We start from the raw sequence: 22,008 nt of genomic DNA, 5'->3' as shown, positions 1-22,008 counted from the left end.
GTCCGTCATTACACAAAATGTCATTGCATGACTGCAAAAGAGAACCTTGAAAGGCAAATCCATCTAACAAGCTACATATTTTAAATGAAGATGCATGAAATTAATATGTTATAAAAGCTCATGATCCTGGAAATGCCTGTGTAGTATTCAGGGGTCCTTTCCCAGGACTGGGCTGCATATGCTTTTGTTTTCCTAATATTACCTGGGTCGCCCAACTCTTTTCCTTGTCTTAGATGAACAAATATGTTTTAAAAAATCCATATCCAGTTAACTTGTCTAAGGCCAGTGAGAAGGGAAGGCAGATGGGACAAAGCACTCAGTGGTAGCTCAGCCTTTATCTAGGAACAGACCTGAAGAGGGGGCACCCCTAGTCCAAGAACCAGAGAGCCTGTGGTCCACTTGCAGGTAGCCATTCTTACTGGGCATGGGAAGAGGAAGGCAAATGGGAACTTACAAGTGTGGCTTTTGAGCCTCATTTGGCTGTTGTTAGGGTTTGCTGGTGGGTGAGAGAATGTTAGGCAGTGGATAAACATCTCAGTGCCACTGGGAGTTAATAGGGCAGAGAGGGAAAAAATCTACAACAAGTTCCTTCAAATCTGGGAACCAAATTGCCTTAGGTTTAGCAGGGGTCACATGGGTATAGTCACATTGGCAAGCTTTACGACATAACAAGGCCTTGGCTCACAGTCTAGTCAGCCAGTGCTGCTGTGCATTTCAGGTCGTTTCCAGCTGCCTCTCCACTCTCCTCCATCTGACCGTCTAGGACTCTTCCTGGTCACATTCCTATGATGATGTTTTTGCAACCACTCTCTCCTTGGCTTGTATTCACTCCATGCTTCTTCTACAAGACCTGGCTCTCATACTCCTGTAACCACTGAAGCCCAGGTAAGAGAAGAAACATTCTACAGAGAGACATATGCATAGGCTTAGATTTTTTTTTTTTCGGGGCTGGGGACAGAACCCAGGGCCTTGCGCTTGCTAGGCAAGCGCTCTACCACTGAGCTAAATCCCCAACCCTGGCTTAGATTTTTTTAAACCCACGTTTAATAAGAGTTCTCAAATGCTTCGACCCCCGCCCCATTCTAGCCCACTGTCCAAAGGTAGGAGAGAAAGATGGTAAATAGGACAAGGGATGTGGACCTGTCTAGAAGCAGTACCTAGGGCGATTCCAATCTCCATTTGTGAGGATACCAGCAATCTACTTCTGAGTGTCACGATACTAAACAGAAATCAGCAGCAGTGGAATGATCTAGCAGAAACTGCCTGGCCTCCCCCAAATTGTCATGTGCCAGCTGGAGTGACCAGGACCAGCAGGGATGTCAGGGATGTCAGTTCTCTACTGTGCCTCTCTCAATGAAGTGAAGGTCAGCAAAGATGAGGAAGCAAGACCGACAAAGCATTGCAAAGCCAGCTATTCCACTGTACCGTCACTGTCTGTTAGGTCTTATTTATACTTCCTCCAAACATCACATGTTTTCCCACCATCTTGCCTCAGCAAAACACCACATGATGTGGTCTCACCAAGTGAGTCTGCATCACCTGAAGCATCCAGAAACTTCCACTACGCACATGTGTCCGTCTCTTCTGCTGTGAGGCTCCAGAGACAGGGGGATGTGAAGAATTAGGACTTCCTCTGGAACTCTAGCCACGGGGGAGGGCCTTAGCGAGAGGTTTCACACCTCTTCGACAGCTCATCTCAGTGAGAGCAGTACACCTGAGCTTCCTGGCTTTCTTCTCCTCTTTTCTCCATGGTCATCATACTGCACCAGAGTGGGTGGAGGAGATCCAGATGAGTCTGTGGCCCCTTGCTCTAGTCACTCTATAAATAAATCTATTTCCTTTATGAATTTCTGTTTCCTAACTTCTCTTAAACTATAGTGAACATATATCATGGTTAAGGAACTATGATTCTGGTCTCACTCTTCTTCTAGGTCTTGGATCTTCTCCAGTTTATTCTTCACTGTTGATATTACTCCACCATTATTCATATGATCTTACCCAAGTGAAACTGGGGTATAGGAACATGAGGGGCTGGGGTGCACCCTGACCCTTCTTGTACTTTTCTGGGTTAGCATGCAAAGCAGAAAAGGAGGATTATTTAATGAGGCTACACTGGAGGAAAAGGCAGGAAGATCTGAGTCTAGCTTTGGCCTCCTACATGAAGTTCAGGTTTAAGCAGAGTGCCAGGGTTGTACATAGGTAAGCAGTCCTGAGGAAGGTGTGGTCCAGGCCATCATCAATTCACCATTGTCTGCACTCCACGTTTTCCTGCAAGGTAGTCTTTCCGGAAGACAAGTGCCAGCCAGTCTCAGGCCTCGGGCTTTTTCTACCCAGCATAAGATTCTTAGGGAAATTCCAAATTTAGGAGGTATAAGGTCTCAGTAGTCTGATAGCCAAAGGGAGAGACACAAATGTCTCTTTTAAAAAGTCCATCTTCCTAGCAAGCAGGAAGTTATACTGTCCCTAACATGGTAGACTCAAGAGCAGATGCTGGATGAGAAAGTTCCCAACCCTCAATTAACCATCTACTTTCAAATATATTTTAGTACCCCTACCCAGAAGATCACATGACGAGAATAGAGATTGGAATCTCAGGGGAGGGTCTGGTGGCATCCCACATACCTCTAAGAAGGAATGGTTGACGTCCTCATCGCCTTCGTCTTAGGCATAGCCATCAAGTGATTTTTCTGTTGATGTCAGGACCTTCTGCAGGTCCCTGCAGCCTAGAGAAGAGAGCCTTACTTCAGGTGATTAGATTTCTGCTGGTCACGATCATGCTGTGCTAGAAACACAGACAGACATGTATGTGTGTTTTCACAATGTCAGAATTCATTACATGGTAACACACTCACAAGCTATGGTAGTTTTGTTGGTTGCAATTTGCCAGCGTCGGTCCTGACTGCCCTGACAGGTGGCCACTGCTCAGCATAATTTCATTTGTTTTGGTTTGCTTTTATTCTGATATTTTAATTACTGACTCTCAAATCACACAGGACATATTGCACAGTGATTATATATGCATATTTGTATAGAGGTGGGTTATAGATTGGCTACAGAGTAGTGGCAGCAGTTTGAGGAGAGTCGATGAGGAGACAGAGCAACAGTGCCTTTGACCACATGGCTCAGCCAGGGTAAAAGCTGTCTGCACGAGCTGATGGTGACGACCTGAGTTCCATGCAGGAACCAATATGAAGAGAGAGAGGGAGAGAGGGAGAGAGAGGGAGAGAGGGAGAGAGGGAGAGAGGGAGAGAGAGAGAGGTGACTATCTGGCCTTCACACTATCACCATGGCATGTAACCCCCTTCCATACACATGCACGTGTGCACATGAGCACACATGATGATGATAATGATGATGATGACGGTGGTGGTAATGATGGTGATGATGATGATGATGATGATGATGATGATGATGGTGACAATTGTGATGACCATGATGATAAAGTATTTTCTTGAAGAGGGTTGTGGGACAGCTAAGTGTATGCAGAAAGACTTTGTTTAAAAAAAAACCAAAAGCGAAGATAAAAACAAACAAAAAGCCAAGGGACAAAAACATTCCATCTGAGTGTAATGCCTTCTAGCTAGTGAGAGGAATCAGGAAGCAGATTTGGGTATAATTTCATCCATACCTTCGCTCACTTATTCGTGTACCAAAATTATTCCTCTAATGTCCAGTGTAGTAGCTTGCATTCAAAGAATACATGTTGGCTTGAATTATTCATGTGTGCATCCTTTCATTGATTCATCAATATTTATGGGGCAGCCTGTTCAGGTCTGACACCATGCTAAGCCCTCACTGCAATGGTGATCATTGCGGACCCAGCCTGCATCCACTTGGTCCTTAACATTGCTGATATATTTTAGAGTTTTGCCTCTGAATGGTAGCAGGCCCGACTGTCAAACCATCTAGTGAATGAACCATTTAATGAGTCTCAATCCTGGCTTTACTTTAGAGTCACCTCAGCTGCTACTTAAAAACACTGCTTCTGGGCCCAGACTCCAGGCCAATTAAATGGAAACCTGCAGAGGTGAAACTCAAGCAAAGGCACCTTTAAAACCCACCAAGATCTGTGAGTCAAAGTCCTAGGCTGAGAATCACTAAACAATTCCCCACACTCCAGGTATGTCATTGTTTAGGCTGGACTGTTTTCCCTTTATATCCGTTCCTTGAAGTCTTATTCTACCATGTCATTGAATGTTGTTTGAGTCAGAAATAGAGCCCTTGTGGACAAAATTAAGAATTAGGTCACTAGAGGGCTAGAGTAACAGTTCAGTTAGCAAAAATAGCCTGCCTTGCTATTCTCCTAGAACCCACAGTTAAACAAGTAAGTGAGTAAGTACATAAATAAATAAACAATCCATGTATGGTGGACTGTGCTTGTGACCCCAGAGTTGGGGAGCTAGAGATAGAGAGACCTTTGGGGCTCACCAACCAGCCAGTATAGCTTACTTGGTAAGTTCTAGGCCAATGAGAGACATTTCATCTGAGAGAGAGCGAGAGAGAGCGAGAGCGAGAGCGAGAGCGAGAGAGAGAGAGAGAGAGAGAGAGAGAGAGAGAGAGAGAGAGAGAGAGAGAGAACACTTGAGGAATGGCAGATAAGTTATCCTTTTACCTCCACATGTATACATGTCCCTTCTCCTCACAAATTAGGTCATTGCAATGCACTCCCCATGGGCTTCTTACTATGTAGACTAAGTATCAATAAAAGACTATAAGAAAATCTCCTGACCCAGAGAATAGACTTTGTGCCCTGGGTGGAGACCTAACATTCTAGTTGGGCAGAGCCAATACGTTGGCCCAGAGTCCGTGTCTAGAAGGCAAGCTGGCATTGAGTCATGCTAAAGAGATAGGCAGACGACCTCCCCTTAATGAGGTTCTGTACTTCTCTGAACCCCTATCCCAGCAGAGTACCTTACTGGGCCCTGGATGATCAGTTTAGTGACTCTGCCTGCTTTTTAAAACTATCTAGAAAGTGTAACTTTTTCTTTTCTCCTTTCCACCTCTTTTTTAAGCATGTTTTTCCTAACACTTTGGGCCTTCCCTTTTGGGTTTCCTTTCCTCTAAAGTTCCCCTCCCAGCCATGTGGCTGCTTGTCTACCATGTGTCCGACCACATGCCTATGTTAAAGGATGGCTTTCTCCTCTTCTCTTTTGTCTTCTTCCAGGCAGCTTCTCAGAATCATAAATGTCCTGTTCTGGGGGATTTTCTCTTTAAACTCGAATACTATTATCATTGAGCTTGCATTTGTTTTCTATTGGGACTAAGAACCCCAGGAGAGGACTCTGATTTCCCTTTTATCAACTGGCCTTAAACTTGTGTCAGTTCTGCCTGAGCACTATACAATCTTATATGATTAAAGGAACCCTACACATAGACATGAGTTTGGATATGAAGGCAGACACCAGGGTGAAGCTTCCCCAGGCCATGGGCAGCAAAGAAACAAGTAAACTACTGTGTTGGTGGTGATGGTGTTGTTGTTGTTGTTGTTGGTGGTGGTGGTGGTGGTGGTGGTGGTGATGGACCTTTCAGACAGCACGTACTCTGTCTATACCTTATCCATGGGATTACTGTATCCAGAAGAGTGAGGCAAATCTCATGTTTTTAAGATATCCAGTAGGTAGCACAACTTTATAGTCATCGCTCTGGTACACAAAGCCATCAGCATCTTTGAGAGCTTATTCAAACATTTTTGGTTGCCCTTTCCCATTTCCCTCATGAAGACAGGTCAGCCCCAGCTGGGAGCCCCAGTGAAACTCACTGCGCCTCTCACAGGGTATCGTATCTTTAGTAAGAGCCCGAGCACTGATGTGGGAATGACCAACCCACCTGAAGGCAGGCCTTACAGTCTGGCTCCCTGAGAATAATCAATGAGCTGTAAGTCTGTAATTCCACTCACTGGGCCAAGCTGGGACCCGCAGCAGCTGCTTCAAGCAGATCGATAAAAGTGCTGGAAGACACTTGCCTCTGTGGCTCTTTCAATTCTGTTTTCACATTTGATTTGTGCCAGCAACACTCAACTGTGCCTCTTTAAGGCACTGTTTTAATAAATTCAATTTACAATTACTTTCAATATGAGAAGTTTAAGAGTTTAGTTTTAACGCCCCAGGAGCTGTAAAATCAACCAGGGTTCAGCGGTCCAGCCCGAGGAAATCATTATGCAAAGGGCTTGCTTCTGCAGTGGGGCTAAGCTTGGTTTCTCTTGGCCAGGGACATCTACAATGAACTGCCTTTCCCTACAGCATCTGCTTTCTAATGTCCCAAACAACACAAATTCAAGTTCTGTTCCCCGATTATCAGGGGCCCCTGGGTAAACATGAGCAGCTTGGAAGGTAGTGATCCATCCCAGTGGCGAATCTGCTCATCCCATGCAGATCCGGGCGTCAGATTCCTTCCACAGCCTGCTTTGACCCAGCCTTCACATTCATTCATTTTTATGCTTAAAGTGTAACTTTTATTTCTTTGTTATTTATCGGTGGAATGGGGACTTTCTTTATCACACTAAGGCAAGCGCATCACGGGCTTGAATCCTATTTTCTCTCTTCTCCACGAACATCTCTCCTGATCACTCCTGATGGTCTCGCTTCTCAAACAGCATGTCTCTGACTCCAAACTCTTTTCCCCCCTTTTTTGAGATGAAGCCTCTTTTAGCCCAGGCTGGTCTTGAACTGAAGATTCTCCTGCCACCCCAACTCTCATGATGGATTATAAGAGGGCGCCTCCATATATGGTTCATCTACTACTGCGAAACAAACTCACATCTTCATGCACATGAAGCACATCCCTAGCTGCCCCTGAATTGATAGCATTTTTAATATTTATTTATTTATTTATTTATAAATGGGGTATTTTATTTATTTACATTTCAAGAGTTATCCCCTTTCCTACTTTCCCCTCTGCACACCCCCTATCCCATCCCTCTTTACCCTGCTTCTATGAGGGCGCTCCTCCACAACACTCCCCCCCAACACCCCGCCCTAGCAATCCTCTACACCGGGGCATCAAGCCTTCATAGGACCAAGGGTCTTCTCTCCCACTGATGCTAGATAAGGCCCCTTCAGCTCCTTCAGTCCTTTCCCTAATTCCCCATTGTGGTCTCTGTGATCAGTCCGATCGTTGGCTTCAAGCATCCACATCTTTTAAAGTACTTTTCAAAATTCTTGTTTAAACTCGATAGCACCAGAACTGTAAGTGGCTGAGTCCTAGAACAGGAAGAGACCGGTCTCAAAAGAACAAGCTGAGGGACACCTGAAGGAATGACACTTAAAGTTGTTTCCTGACACACCACACACACCACATACACACCACACACACACACACACACACACACACACACACACCATATATCCACACTTACACTATATCAATTTGGCCTCATGATGAAAATTGTAACAGCAGGTGACAGGCTCAAGGGACAGGATTACTTGGTGTCAGTACTGTACTGTTCTGATCCAGGACTCCAAACAATAGACTTTCTCACCTCAACAATCCAACAGACTTCTAGGTGTGCCATATTTGGGGATATGGATTTCAAATTTTATACACTCATATCGCCTATGTGTATTTCTGCTGCCTCCTAACAATCTCTGCATAGTACAGATTCTCAGTAAATGGTACGTGGTTTATGCACCGACACAGGTACTTTCTTTCCTGCACTTAGGGGAAACTGTTTTCAGGCCCATCCCTGGGCATGCAGGGATTCTCCAAAGACTTTCTGTACACCATTTCAAAGAAATGGATGTAGATTCTGGAATAAATTATATTGATTTTAATTCAGACATTTAAATCTGTTTTGTTTATTGCCTTTGCAATTGAAGAATCGATCTGAACAAGTCAGACATAGCAAGAATAGATTGCTGTTATCGAATTCACAGTGACCTGATTAAAAAACATAGTTGTTATGAGAAAAATAATCTTACTTCCTATTTTATTACAGATTTCCCCACTCACAAATTTATTGTTTTAATATAGTAAATAAAGAAGACAATGAATTTTGTTTATTGTTGTGTGAACTGGTTTGAGGGCAGTCGGAAAACACTTTCTTAGAATACTTTTTTATTCAAATGATTACAAAGGTTGGGTGGTGTGTGTGTGTGTGTGTGTGTGTGTGTGTGTGTGTGTGTGTGTGCGTGTGCATGCTACAAGCCATTGCCTAGTGTTTTTCTCAGTTACCTTTCCCTAAGACAGTGTCTCTCACTCAATGTAGAACTCACTAGATTTTTGGTCAGACTGGGTGGTAGCAAGCTCTAGGGGTCCTTTACCTCCATCTTCCCAAAGCAGTAAGGTTATAGACGTGAACCACCATGGTTAACTTTTACATGGATGCTGGGAATTTGAACTCAGGTCCTCCTGCTTTTAGTCAGGTAAGTCATACTGATTTTGATTTAAATTTTTATTTCCTCAAAATATGTCAAAAAGAGAGAACCGCAACTCTAGTCAATTCTTTTGTTAAAGTGTAACAGAACAGCAAAATTTGATTTAGAAAATTTTCTAGAACGCAGAGGGAATAAAGAAGAAAAATTACATGCTGTTCTAAACTTTCATCTCAGATGTTAAGATGTAACATCCACTGTTTAATTAGATTTTGAATTTTCCCATTTGAAGTCAGGAGATGAATAGAGTCATATCTATTTTCTGGCAATCCCTTTGCTCTCCAAACTGCTATGGTTTGATCTGAAATCAAATGCAGGTTGAGTGTGGGTAGCATAGACCTTCTTGTTGACATTGCTGTTTGAAATCCCAGGGACAGATTGCATAGCAAGGAGACTGTCCCCAGGCGAGAGCATGATTTACACTTTGTTTCTTTGTTACCAGATTCTTTTACAATTCTTGAAAAAAAAATATTTTATTTTAAATTACGTGTGTGTGTGTGTGTGTGTGTGTGTGTGTGTGTGTGTCTGTATGGAGATATGTGCATGTAAGTGCAGGAGCCTTCAGGTACCAGAAGAGGGCACTGTGCCCCCTAGAGCTGCAGTTTCAGGTGTCTATGAGCTGCTCAGTTTGGATGCTGGGAATCTCCCTCTGGTTCCTTGTAGTAGCACTAGGCTATCCTAACCACTGAGCTGTTTCCCCAGCCCTTTCTTTTATTAATTCTAATTAGCAATGGCTCACTTTGGATGGTTCCTCTTGTTTTACTCCACAAATGCACCTTAACAAGTACTTATGCAATCATTTTTCTCTAGTGGCTATTGATAGATAGTGCAATTGTCTTCTGTGCTTTACTTTCATAAAATACTACAGAGAAAATAGCATTTTTATGTCAGAAAATTTGCTCAATTGCTTTATAAAGGGTAATTTGCAAGCACAAAGTTGACAGAAGGAAAGTGTACACCAGTTCATGTTTTCAACCAGATTGTTAAGCTACTCCATGCCTGCTTTCGAGTCAGCGGTAATGAGCCCCGAGGCCACGGTTCACACCTCTGCAATGATACATTTTTCTCTTTGTGCTACTTTCCATTTGTTCGATGACTGCTATGGTTAAACTTTTTCATTATTTTGTATTTGCTGCCGACTAGTATATCATACAAGAAATTAATAGAAGCTCTTAATAAAATTAGATGATAAAATATCACTGTAGGGCTCTAAATCCAGTGACTTAGTATATTACCAGGGTTTCTAGTTCTAACTTTGCTTTGTTTATGTTGGGATACTATTCAGTCTTGAAAAAGAATCCACTGGTTTCCTGTTTATTGAAAGGAATAGTTGTAAGCCAACCAAGCTGGAAAGAACCCAGATGTTTTGCCACAGAGGAATGGATCCAGAAAATGTGGAACATTTATAAAACAGAGTACTACTCAGCTATTAAAAAATAGCTTCGTGAAATTCTTAGGCAAATGGATGGAATTAGAAAATATTATCCTGAGTGAGGTAACTAAGTCACAAAAGAACAGAGTATACACTCACTGATAAGTGGATATTAGCCCCAACGCTCAGAATACTCAAGATACAATACACAGACCATATGAAGTCAAGAAGAAAGAAGACCACACTGTGGATGCTTCATTCCTTCTTAGAAGGGGGAACATATACTCATGGAGGAAATATGAGTGGAGCAGAGACTGAAGGAAAGGCCATCCAGAGAGTGCCCCACCTGGGGATCCATCCCACATGCAGCCACCAAACCCAGTCACTATTGCTGATGACAAGAAGTGCTTGCTGACAGGCACCTGATGTGGATATCTCCTGAGAGGCTCTGCCAGAGCCTTACTGACACAGATTAAGATGCTTGCAGCTAGCCGTCCAACTGAGCATGGAGACCCCAATGAAGGACTTAGAGAAAGGATTGAAGGAGCTGAAGGGGTTTGCAACCCCATAGAAAGAACAACAATATCAACCAACCAGACCCTCTTCTACCCTGAGCTCCCAGGGACTAAACCACCAACCAAAGTGTACACATGGGAGGACCCATGGCTCCAGCTGCATATGTAGCAGACAATGGCATTGTCTGGCATCAATAGGAGGAGAAGCCCTTGGTCCTGTGAAGGCTCGTTACCTCAGTGTAGGGGAATGCCAGGGCATTGAAGTGGGAGCTGGTGGGTGGGAGGAGGAGAATCTTCATGGAAGAAGGAGGAGAGGGATGGGAGAGGGGGAAACCAGAAAAGGTGATAACATTTGAAATGTAAATACATAAACTACCCAATAAAAAAAGAGAAAGTAACAAATGGATCAATCTACTTGTAAGATATCACTGAAAGGAAAGGGGTGCAGGGTGTCTCAGTGTTCTAGAAATTAAAATAGGTTTTCTTATTTTTGAAGTATTTTGTTATACTTAAAATTTTAATTACATCTATTTATCTGTATGCTCATGTGCATGTATGCATGTGCATGGCACATGTATTACAGTGTGCATGTGGAGGTCGGAGGACACCTTGCTTGAGTCAGTTCTCTCCTACCATTAGTTGATGGAACTCAGGTCAACAGGCTGGGTGGCAAGTGGCAAGAGCCTTTACTCCCTTCTGCCATCTCATTAGCTCCTTAAGTTTTAAATGAGCTAATTTAAATACAAAACATGTAGGAGTCTTCTCTTCTGACCTGTTTACTATTTTCCATTTAATTTTTTATATCTTTTGTTAAAAAGTCCTTTTGAGGATTCTTCATGCATACTGAAAGTGAAAATAGATGCTCCTATCCCATGGACTCCTCGTCATGCCTTGTGCATTTAATGTAACGCCAGAAAAATGCTGTATTTGTGTATACAGATGTTCTAGTTTGTGTCTTATGGAGAATTTTATTATTTGGAAACACTGCTTATCAGTAGCCTAGAAGTAGGTATTAAGATTTTTCTCCCTCCCCCAATTTTGACACATTTTCTCTCTATATAGCCCAGGCTGGCTTTGAACTGATGGGATCTTCCTGTCTCATCCTCTTGAGCTCTGGAGTCATAGGTGTACATTTCTCAACCCTTTGCAGCAATCAAAACACATGTAGACAGATACATTTGCATTCACAACTATATTCGAAGACACTCAGAAGCTTTCACTGCAAGTTGGGGTGAACTCTCTGGAGTGGGAGTAAGGAAAGGGTTAGTGGCAGGGAGAATGCTCTCGTGCATTTCACGTGCTGTTCAATTTTTAATCTTTTTCCTTAAGATTTGCTACTTTGAATTTTAAAATGAATGAATTATACATCATAAATTAATATAGGCATTTCAAAAAACAGTATGGAATTTGCTTTGTGAAAAGAAAAACGATGCACTAACTTAATGATGGCTTATGCCTGTCATCCCATACCTCCTGAGGTGGAGTGAGGCTGCTGTGTGGTCAGTGTCAGCCTAGGGTGTAGACTGAGGTCAGCCCTAGCCAGGGCTATGTCCAAAGACTCTCAAAACAATAACAACAACAAATAAAAAAAGACTATCATAATGTCTATTGGTCACTGTATTGCTAGGTCCTATGTCTGTGGTCCTATGCTGATTATAGGTCTGTTTACAATAACCGAGATATGAGATCAACCTAGAAGCTTTCATCAGTGAATGACGTATAAAAAAACGGGGTGCGTACATGTGATGATTTTCAGAAAACTGCTATCTCAAGGAGGAGAAAATAAAGGAGAACCTTAATACTTAAGCCTCCTGATATGGAAAGACTCAAGGCTGGGACTTGGTTCTGTTCTTGTCTGTCAAGATTCTTAGCTGGAAGCTATAATTACTGAAGGTGGGTAGGCAGGGGTTCCTACAGCGGAGGGAGTTACACCCCAGTAGACAGTTAATGTCTATGCCACCCGCTACCCAGTGGCACAGTTGAAAATTAACAAGTGGTTGGTTTTTTTTCTTGTGAAAATAAAGATTAATTTGTTTAAAATACTTCCCTTTGTTATATACCAACATCAGATTTTCATTGGATCTTACAAGGCCATGCTTGACCACACTGAGATTCGACATTATGCAGAGTGTGAATACTTATGAAAAATGGCATGATTTATTTTGAGAAACCAATCCCAAATATTTGAAAACACGGTCTGAATTAATTCATCAAGAATACCAATATGCTGATAAAGCAGGGGCAATTTCACTTCAATTATAATCTTTAAGCTATAGCCACAGAAAAGTGACTTATTAAGGCAGCCATATGTGTGATTAATGGGTCGGCAGTGGTACTAATTACTCATCAGAATTCAAGATCTAAAATGCCTTAAGACGTGAGAATAGAATAGAGTGATTTTTATTAAAAGTGTTGGCTGGGTCCCAAGGTCTTGAATGGGTTTATATTCAGAGCCATGGGATGTGATTTTTAACTAAAAAGATGGGAAATTTGTGTTAAGAATGTTGAACATGATTCGAACAGTGAGAACCTTATTCAATCAAGGGTTGTCACTTTGAGATGAATAGCCACATTCCCACTTGCTTATATATATATATATATTTTAAATTTTAAAATTATTTATTTATTTAGTGATGTTCAGTCATCTACAGGCAAGGTTCTCTTTTCCCTCACCTCCTCTACATGGCCCCCATAAAAGCTGCATGGGAACAGTTTTATACTGGTGGGTCATGTGTCTGTTTAAGGAAAAAAAAAACCAAAGTTTAGAATTCACATATCTAATTGAACCCCAGACTAGTGGTATTAATCATCATTAGAAGACAAACAGTGCATGTAAGGATAGCTTTCTTATGTATTAGAAGTATTTTCTTCATCATTACCACTGAACACTGTAACTTGGCTTGAGAATAGAGATACAATTAGGGGAAAACATGGTGGGGAAGGAGGAGGGTTGGTAAGGTGGAGTTCACAACCCAATCAGCATCTGTCTGAAAGTAGCATGCTTACCTTTTTATGTGGGATACCCCAACCATGCCCAGAGTATCAACTAAAGGTTTCACGTAAGTAACACAAACACCAATCGTTCCCTCTTCTTTCTTCCCTCTCTCCCTTCTTTCCCTCCTCCTCGCTTGCCTCTGTCTGCCCCCCACACACACACACTCACACACACACACACACACACACTCACACACACACACACACACACACACACACACACACACACACACACACACACACACACTCACACACACACACACACATACACACACACACACACACACACACACACACACACACACACTCACACACTCACACACACACACACACACACTCACACACTCACACACTCACACTCATACACATTCACACTCACACACACATTTACACACACACACACACACACCGGGTGTCATAGCAACTAGGAATAGGAGGCAACTATCTTCAAGGCAGGAGGAAAAGCTTTGTCTGAAGCCCACCCTGTTTGCTCCTTGCCCTTCAACTTCTAGTGTCTAGAACTGTGAGAAAATACATCGCCTTTGTTTTAGTTCTTTTCGTAATAAACACATCCCTCAAAGACTAATATCCTAATATGAAAGCTTGAGGTTTACCCTATTTAGGGTATACTTGATAGTTGAATTCATAGGTTTACAGCATTTGCTAAATGATCGTCTCTTCTTTGTTTTTTCAAGACAGGGTTTCCCTGTGTAGAGCTGGCTGTCCTAGAACTAACTGTGTAGATTAGGCTGGGCTCAAACTCACAGAGATCCTCCTGCCTCTGCCTCCCCAATGCTGGGATTAAAAGAGTACACCAGTGTTGTAGCCACCACCACCACCACCACCACCACCACCACCACCACCACCACTGCACCCCGCTACCTCCACCACCACACTACCACCACCACATTACCACCACCACATTACCACCACCTCTACCACCACATTATCATCACCCCGCTACCTCTACCAACACATTACCACCACTACCCACCACCCACCACCCACTACCACCACCACATTACCATCACCACATTACCACCACCACATTACCATCACCACATTACCACCACCACATTACCACCACCACATTACCATCATCGCACTACCTGCACTACCACACTGCTCCCCCCCCCCCCCACCAGGCCACGATCGCCTTTTCAGCCGTTATTTTTGAGTGCTGCTTTGTTTCTCCTCTCCTTGGGAGGTTCCCATGACATGAATGGCAGCTCCTGTGCTGTAGTCTCACAGGTTCCTAAAGCTTCATTTATTTACTTCCTTTTAAGTCTGGGCTTCTTTTTGTCCAGATCAAGAACTTGCTATTTCCACACCTGCCAGGATTTTTTTTTTAAATTTAGTTTCAGTTGTTTCTCCATTCTAATTTTGAGCTCCAGTACTCAGGGTTTCTCTTGTGGTTATTGTATTTTTAACTTTTAAAATTGTATCTTACTATTATATTCCTTTTAAAATACTTCAATACTCAATCTCTCTCTCTCTCTCTCTCTCTCTCTCTCTCTCTCTCTCTCTCTCTCTCTGTGTGTGTGTGTGTGTGTGTGTGTGTGTGTGTGTGTCTTAAGAGGCACATGTGTGTATATGTGTGTGCGTGAGTGCGTGTGTGTGTGTCTGTCTGTCTGTCTGTGCAGGTGTTTAAGTGAAGTCAGATCCACTGTGTGGACTGAAATGGAACTCATGTGGTCATGTTTGGTTGGTAGAGCCTTTACTTGCTGAACCATCTTCCTGGCCCCACTGTTCTACTTCTTTGGAAAAAAAAATCTCGGTTAAAGTAATATTTTTCTTTTATTTTAAAAATATTCTTAGTTGACAGGCATGATACAAACATATTTACTCCCAGCACTCAGTCAGTACAGACAGCAGATCACTGATCTGCATAGTGTGTTCTTTCTCAAAAGGGGGAGGGGAGAGGGAGAGAGAGAGAGAGAGAGAGAGAGAGAGAGAGAGAGAATATTCTTAATTGATAGTTGAAGCACTTTGTCATGGCTTCTTATAAACTTTTTGTCGGATACTTCTGACACCCATGTCAAACTATGTCAAATATAGTGGTGACATTTAAAAAATTCTTAGAATATTCAAATTACAGTATCCTCAGATCTTAGTGTGATGGTTTGTTATAGAAAGTTAAACCTTTGAGTTCAGAGAAGACTCAGTTTTGCTTAACCTTTATTTCAGTCGTCATCCCTCTATATGATTGGACAAGGTAGGAGTTTCCATTCCCCCTTAGTCTTTTATGGGGCAGTGCAGGGGACTGACTGACTGACCTATTACTGTTCAAAGCCCCAGACACTCCTGAGCCTCCTGACATGATCAGTGTCTGTTTTGTTAAAGCTTTGTGACCATGAACTAAGCACATTGCTGTGGACCAGGGAGGGCCACCATTGCTGCTGCCACCACCATCACCACTACCCCTTTGTCTGTGCTTTGTGGTTATAGCAGAATACATTTTCTCTTCAAGTCTTATGTTGTGTTAGGCTTTTATTTTGTTGCCCTTAGGCAAGAACAAAATTTGGGGGAGACTTTGTTGATACTCAGTAATATTTTGCTGGCCTCCTTAGTAAAAAGTCCACACAGAGTAGGTAAATCCCAGCAACTCCAAACTGAACATTCCCATGTGGCTCTTGGAATCTCAAGTCCCCTAAGTTGTATATTGTTGTCCTTCCATTCAGAGTCTCCTTAGGTTTGCTCTGAGTCTAGTGCCTATAAGAGTGTCCAGCCTTGGCTCAGGATAGCTATGATTGTGGCCTAACACAAATTTGTAAACTTACCAAAAACATTATGAGATTGTGTGTGTGTGTGTGTGTGTGTGTGTGTGTGTGTGTGTGTGTGTGTTTCAGTGTAGTGCTGAAATGTCAAAGGTCAGCCTGACTGAGTCTGTATTGTGCAGGCCAAGTTAGAGTAAAACAAATAAAGAAGCAAACAAAAGCCCTCAATTTCATTTTCGTGAAACTAGAAGCACCTATAATTAAAATGGTTTTTAACTTATTTCCACATAGATTCTGACTTTTATGTGTTAGACACAAAACCCACACAGATTTTCTTTTTCATATATGTCACCCAATGAAGAAAGCCCCACAGTCCTGGGGCAAGCCACCTGCGGCAGTGGATTGGCATTCTCAGCCTCCTCAAGGGACTTGCTGACAAACATGTTACAAACAAGCCAGGGCTGCCTTTACACTGCTGAGTTTAAATCTCTGCCTTTTGCATAGTTTTATATGTTAAGCACCTTGTTAACATACTGCTAGAAACTCATTTCTTTGGGAATTAAAATCTTTCTATGGACATTAACTGGAGAAAAAGCAGAAACGAGCACTATAAAATCCATACACTTTATAACCAAATGCCAACTAATTACTCCAGTGGCTGGAAATGCTTGCTCATCCTAACCGGTGTTATGTTCTTCTTCAGAGGGAACAAAACCTTCTGCTGAGAAATGTTCCTCTTCTTGCCTCATTAGAGAAAATTAAATGTTTCCTTATCTGAGCTTTTCTATTGAAATCACAACAGTTATTAAGCAGAAAATTTACTTATGAGATTGAGTATCATAGCCTTCGTCAATAAATAGTTCTTGAGATGGCAAATGCCTGATGTATAGGTACCCGATGTATAGGCACCAGATGTATAGTACCTGATATATAGGGACCTGATCTATAGGTACTTGATATACAGGGACCTGATGTATAGGTACCTGATATATAGGTGCCTGATGTATAAGTGCCTGATGCATAGGGACCTGATCTATAGGTACCTATCTGGGGCTGATAGTACCAGCAGGGAATCCCACAGGGGATGATTTAACTCAATAACCCCTTCATTCCTTCCTTTCTTCTTTCCTTCCTCCCTCCTCTTCTCACCTCTTTCCAGGCAGTGTCTCATGCAGCCTAGGCTGACCTCCTGTCACTAACTCCCCTCTCTGAGATTACAGGAGCATACCGCAACACCCAGCTCAATGTCTCTCTCTAACTCATTATCTTTTACAGTATGGGACAATCTAAGCCATGCTAAGTTTTCTTACCCCTTTCAGTTCTCATCCTAGGAGATCCTATTTCATTAACCACACCTTTATTTTAATCCGGGCCTATTCTTTTCCCTTCCAAGTTTGTTATTTTAGAAATCTGACATGACTGCTTCTTACACAAACATGAATGCAAAGACTTAGAACCATTACTAAGATTTTGGTAAGATATTTGTATTAACAATGGAAAAACAGACGGGATCACTGGTCTTCTAACATAGAATTTCCTTTTCCCTAGTGTTATAGCATTGTTACATATTTCTTTACTTAAACTGTTAAACTTAAGTATGAGTGGTATGCTTGAATGCACACCTGTGCAGCACTTCTGCTCCTGTTGCCTGAGGTGGCCAGAAGAGGGCGTCAGATCCCCTGGAATTGGAGTTATAGGTGATTGTGGGCTTCCATATGGGACTTGAACCTGGGTCTTCTGGGAAAGCAGCCAGTGTTCTTAACCACTGAGACCCGGTGTAGCACTGGTTTTAAAGAAAGTTTTTATCAATACACAGGCATATTAATACATGCCAATAACCTTTAAATGTTTAAAAATGGACAGGAAGATAGGGGCAGTCAAGTTTCAGGAGCCCTGTGGTCCAGACTGTGCCTGGATCTGAACAGACCTGGTCAAACAGCTCCCTGCACCGAAATCCCGTGGGAGATAGAGCTAGACCTTCAGACGGGCAGACACACCTGGGAAACCAGAGGAGACTACTCTCTGCCCACATTTCTGACTCTAGAAGAAAACACCTAGCACCATCTGGCCCCCTGTGCATAGGGACCCAGGAAAAGTAGGGGCAGGCCCTTCTGGTTGCTGCTCTCACTGGAGAGTTGAAACCAAGCCCTGAGAAGCAACTTCAGACCCAAACCCAGAGGTAAGACCAACTTTTCTGCTCCAAGTGACCTGCCTAGTGGACTCAGGACACACAAAGGCAAAATTCCAATGGGACCAGACACTTCTGGTTTCTAGCTGGTGCCCAACCCTCGCTGATCCCGGCCCACAGCTCCCTGCTCCTAAACCCCGTGGGAGAGAGAGCTGATCACCCAGAAGTGTGGGCAATCCTGAAACTGTAGGGCAGGAGAGATTACCACTTCTGCCCACCCCTGTCCACATCCCTGGCCCAAGAGGAAACTGTATAGTGCATCTGGTCACAGGAAGATAAGGGCAGTCAAACTGAAAGAGCCCTGCAGTTCAGACTGCGCCCGGATCTGAACCGACTTGGTCAAACAGCTCCCTGTACCTAAATCCTGTGGGAAGCAGAGTTAGACCTTCAGACGGGCAGACACACCTGGGAAACCAGAGGAGACTACTCTCTGCCCACATTTCTGACTCTAGAGGAAAACACCTAGCGCCATCTGGGATGCCTGTGCAGAGGAACCCAGGAGAAGGAGGGGCAGGCCCTTCTGGTTCTCACCCACAGGGACAGCTGAAAGTGAGTGAACAGGAAGGACTACACACCTGAGAGCAGAACACTCTGTTCCCATAACTGGCTGAAAGAAAACAGGAAAACAGATCTACAGCACTCCTGACACACAGGCCTATAGGATGGTCAAGCAACTGTCAGAAATAGCAAAACAAGGTAACACTAGAGACAACCTGATGGCGAGAGGCAAGTGCAGGAACCCAAGCAACAGAAACCAAGACTACATGGAATCATCAGAGCCCAATTCTCCCACCAAAGAAAACACTGAATATCCAAACACAGCAGAAAAGCAAGATCTAGTTTCAAAATCACATTTTATCATGATGATGGAGGACTTTAAGAAGGTCATAAATAACTCCCTTAAGGAAATACATGACAACACAAGTAAAGATCTAGAAGTCCTTGAAAGGAAACACAAAAACCCCTTAAAGAACTACTGGAAAAACAACAAAACAGGAGAAGGAAATGAACAAAACCACCCAGAAGTTAAAAATGGGAATAGAAACAATAAAGAAAGCATAAAGGGAGACAACTCTGGAGATAGAAAACCCATAGAGGCCACATAGGAGTCACAGATTCGAGCATCATCAACAGAATACAAGAGATAGAAGAGAGAATCTCAGGAGCAGACTCCCAACTCAAGGGACCAGTAAATATCTTCAACAACATCATAGAAGAAAGCTTCCCTACCTTAATGAAAGAGATGCCCATAAACATACAAGAAGCCTACAGAACTCCAAATAGATTGGACCAGAAAAGAAACTCCTACCGTCACATAATAGTCAAAACACCAAAATGCACAAAACAAAGAAAGAATATTAAAAGCAGTAAGAGAAAATGTTAAGTAACATATAAAGGCAGACCTATAAGAATTACACCAGACTTCTCACCAGGGACAATGAAAGCCAGAAAATCCTGGACAGATGTCATACAGACCCTAAGAGAACACAAATGCCAGCCCAGGTTACTGTATCAAGCAAAACTCTCAATTAACATATATGGAGAAATCAAGATATTCCATGACAAAACCAAATTTGCACAATATATTTCTACAAATCCAGCCCTCAAAGGATATTAGATGGAACACTCCAACACAAGGAGGGAGACTACACCTTAGAAAAAGCAAGAAACTCATTGTTTGCAACAAAACAAAGAGAAGACAAGCACACAAACATAATCTCACCTCTAAAAAGGTAGATAAAAGAAGCAACAATCACTATTCCTTAATGTCTCTCAACATCAATGAACTTAATTCCCCAATAAAAAGATACAGATCAACAAATACATAATGAGGACCCAACATTTTGCTGCCTACAGGAAACACACTTCAGAGACAAAGACAGACACTACCTCAGAGTAAAAGGCTGGAAAACAACTTTCCAATCAAATGGTCTGAATAAGCAGGCTGGAGTAGCCATTCTAATATCAAATAAAATTGATTTTCAAACAAAAGTCATCAAAAGAAGATAAGGAAGGACACTTCATATTCATCAAGGGAAAAATCCACCAAGATGAACTCTCAATCCTAAAGATCTATGCTCCAAATACAAGTGCACCTACATAAATAAAAGAAACCTAACTTAAGATCAAAGCACACGTTGCACCTCACATAATAACAGTAGGAGATTTCAACACCCCACTCTCATCAATGGACAGACAATGGAAACAGAAATGAAACAGAGACATAGACAGACTAACAGAAGTAATGAACCAAATGGACTTAACAGAAATTTATAGAACATTCTATCCTAAAACAAAAGGATATACCTTCTTCTCACCACTTCATGGTACTTTGTCCAAAACTGACCATGTAATCAGTCATAAAACAGGCCTCAACAGATACAGAAAGATAGAAATAATCCCATGAGTCCTATCATACCTCCACGGGCTAAAGCTGGTCTTCAATAACAATAAGGAAAGAACTCCACATATACATGGAAGTTGAACAATGCTCTACTCAGTGATAACCTGGTCAAGGAAGAAATAAAGAAAGAAATTAAAAACTTCTTAGAATTTAATGAAAATAAAGGTACAATATACCCAAACTTATAGGACACAATGAAAGCTGTGCTAAGAGGAAAATTCATAGCTCTGAGTGCCTGCAGAAAGAAACTGGAGAGAGCATATATCAGCAACTTGACAGCACACCTAAAAGCTCTAGAACAAAAAGAAGCAAATACACCCAGGAGGAGTAGAAGGCAGGAAAAAAATCAAACTCAGAGCTGAAATCAACCAAGTATCAGGAGAACCAAAAGCTGGTTCTTTGAGAAAATCAACAAGATAGATAAACCCTTAGCCAGGCTAACCAGCAGACACAGATAGTGTGTCCAAATTAACAAAATCAGAAATGAAAAGGGAGACATAACAACAGAATCAGAGGAAATTCAAAAAAAAAATCAGATCCTACTACAAAAGCCTATATTTAACAAAACGTGAAAATCTGGAGGTAATGGACAATTTCCTAGACAGATACCAGGTACCAAAGTTAAATCAGGAACAGATAAACCATATAAACAACCCCATAACTCCAAAAGAAATCGAAGCAGTCATTAAAAGTCTCCAACCAAAAAGAGTCCAAGTTCAGATGGGTTCAGTGCAGAATTCTATCAGACCTTCATAGAAGACCTCATACCAATACTATCAAAACTATTCCACAAAATTGAAACAGATGGAGCACTACCAAATTCCTTCTATGAAGCCACAATTACTCTTATACCTAAACCACACAAAGACCCAACAAAGAAAGAGAATTTCAGACCAATTTCCCTTATGAATATTGACATAAAAATACTCAATAAAATACTTGCAAACCAAATCCAAGAACATATCAAAACAATCATCCATCATGATCATCCCAGGTATGCAGAGATGGTTTAATATATGGAAAACCATTAATGTAATCCACTATATAAACAAACTGAAAGAACAAAACCACATGATCATTTCATTAGATGCTGAGAAAGCATTTGAGAAAATTCAATAACCCTTTGTGATAAAAGTCCTGGAAAGAACAGGAATTCAAGGCCCATACCTAAGCATAGTAAACACCATATACAGCAAAACAGTAGCTAACATTAAACTAAATGGAGAGAAACTTGAAGCAATTCCCACTAAAATCAGGGACTAGACAAGGCCGCCCACTCTCTCCCTACTTAATCACTATAGTTCTCGAAGTCCTAGGCAGAGCACTCAGACAACAAAGGGAGATCAAAGGGATACAGACTGGAAAGGAAGAAGTCAAAATATCACTATTTGCAGTTGATATGGTAGTATATTTAAGTGATCCCAAAAGTTCCACCAGAGAACTACTAAA

Source organism: Rattus rattus, chromosome 6 (genome assembly GCF_011064425.1).
Source record: "Rattus rattus isolate New Zealand chromosome 6, Rrattus_CSIRO_v1, whole genome shotgun sequence".
NCBI lineage: Eukaryota > Metazoa > Chordata > Mammalia > Rodentia > Muridae > Rattus > Rattus rattus.
The sequence above is the reverse complement of the archived record's forward strand: the minus strand, read 5'-3'. Positions refer to the sequence as shown.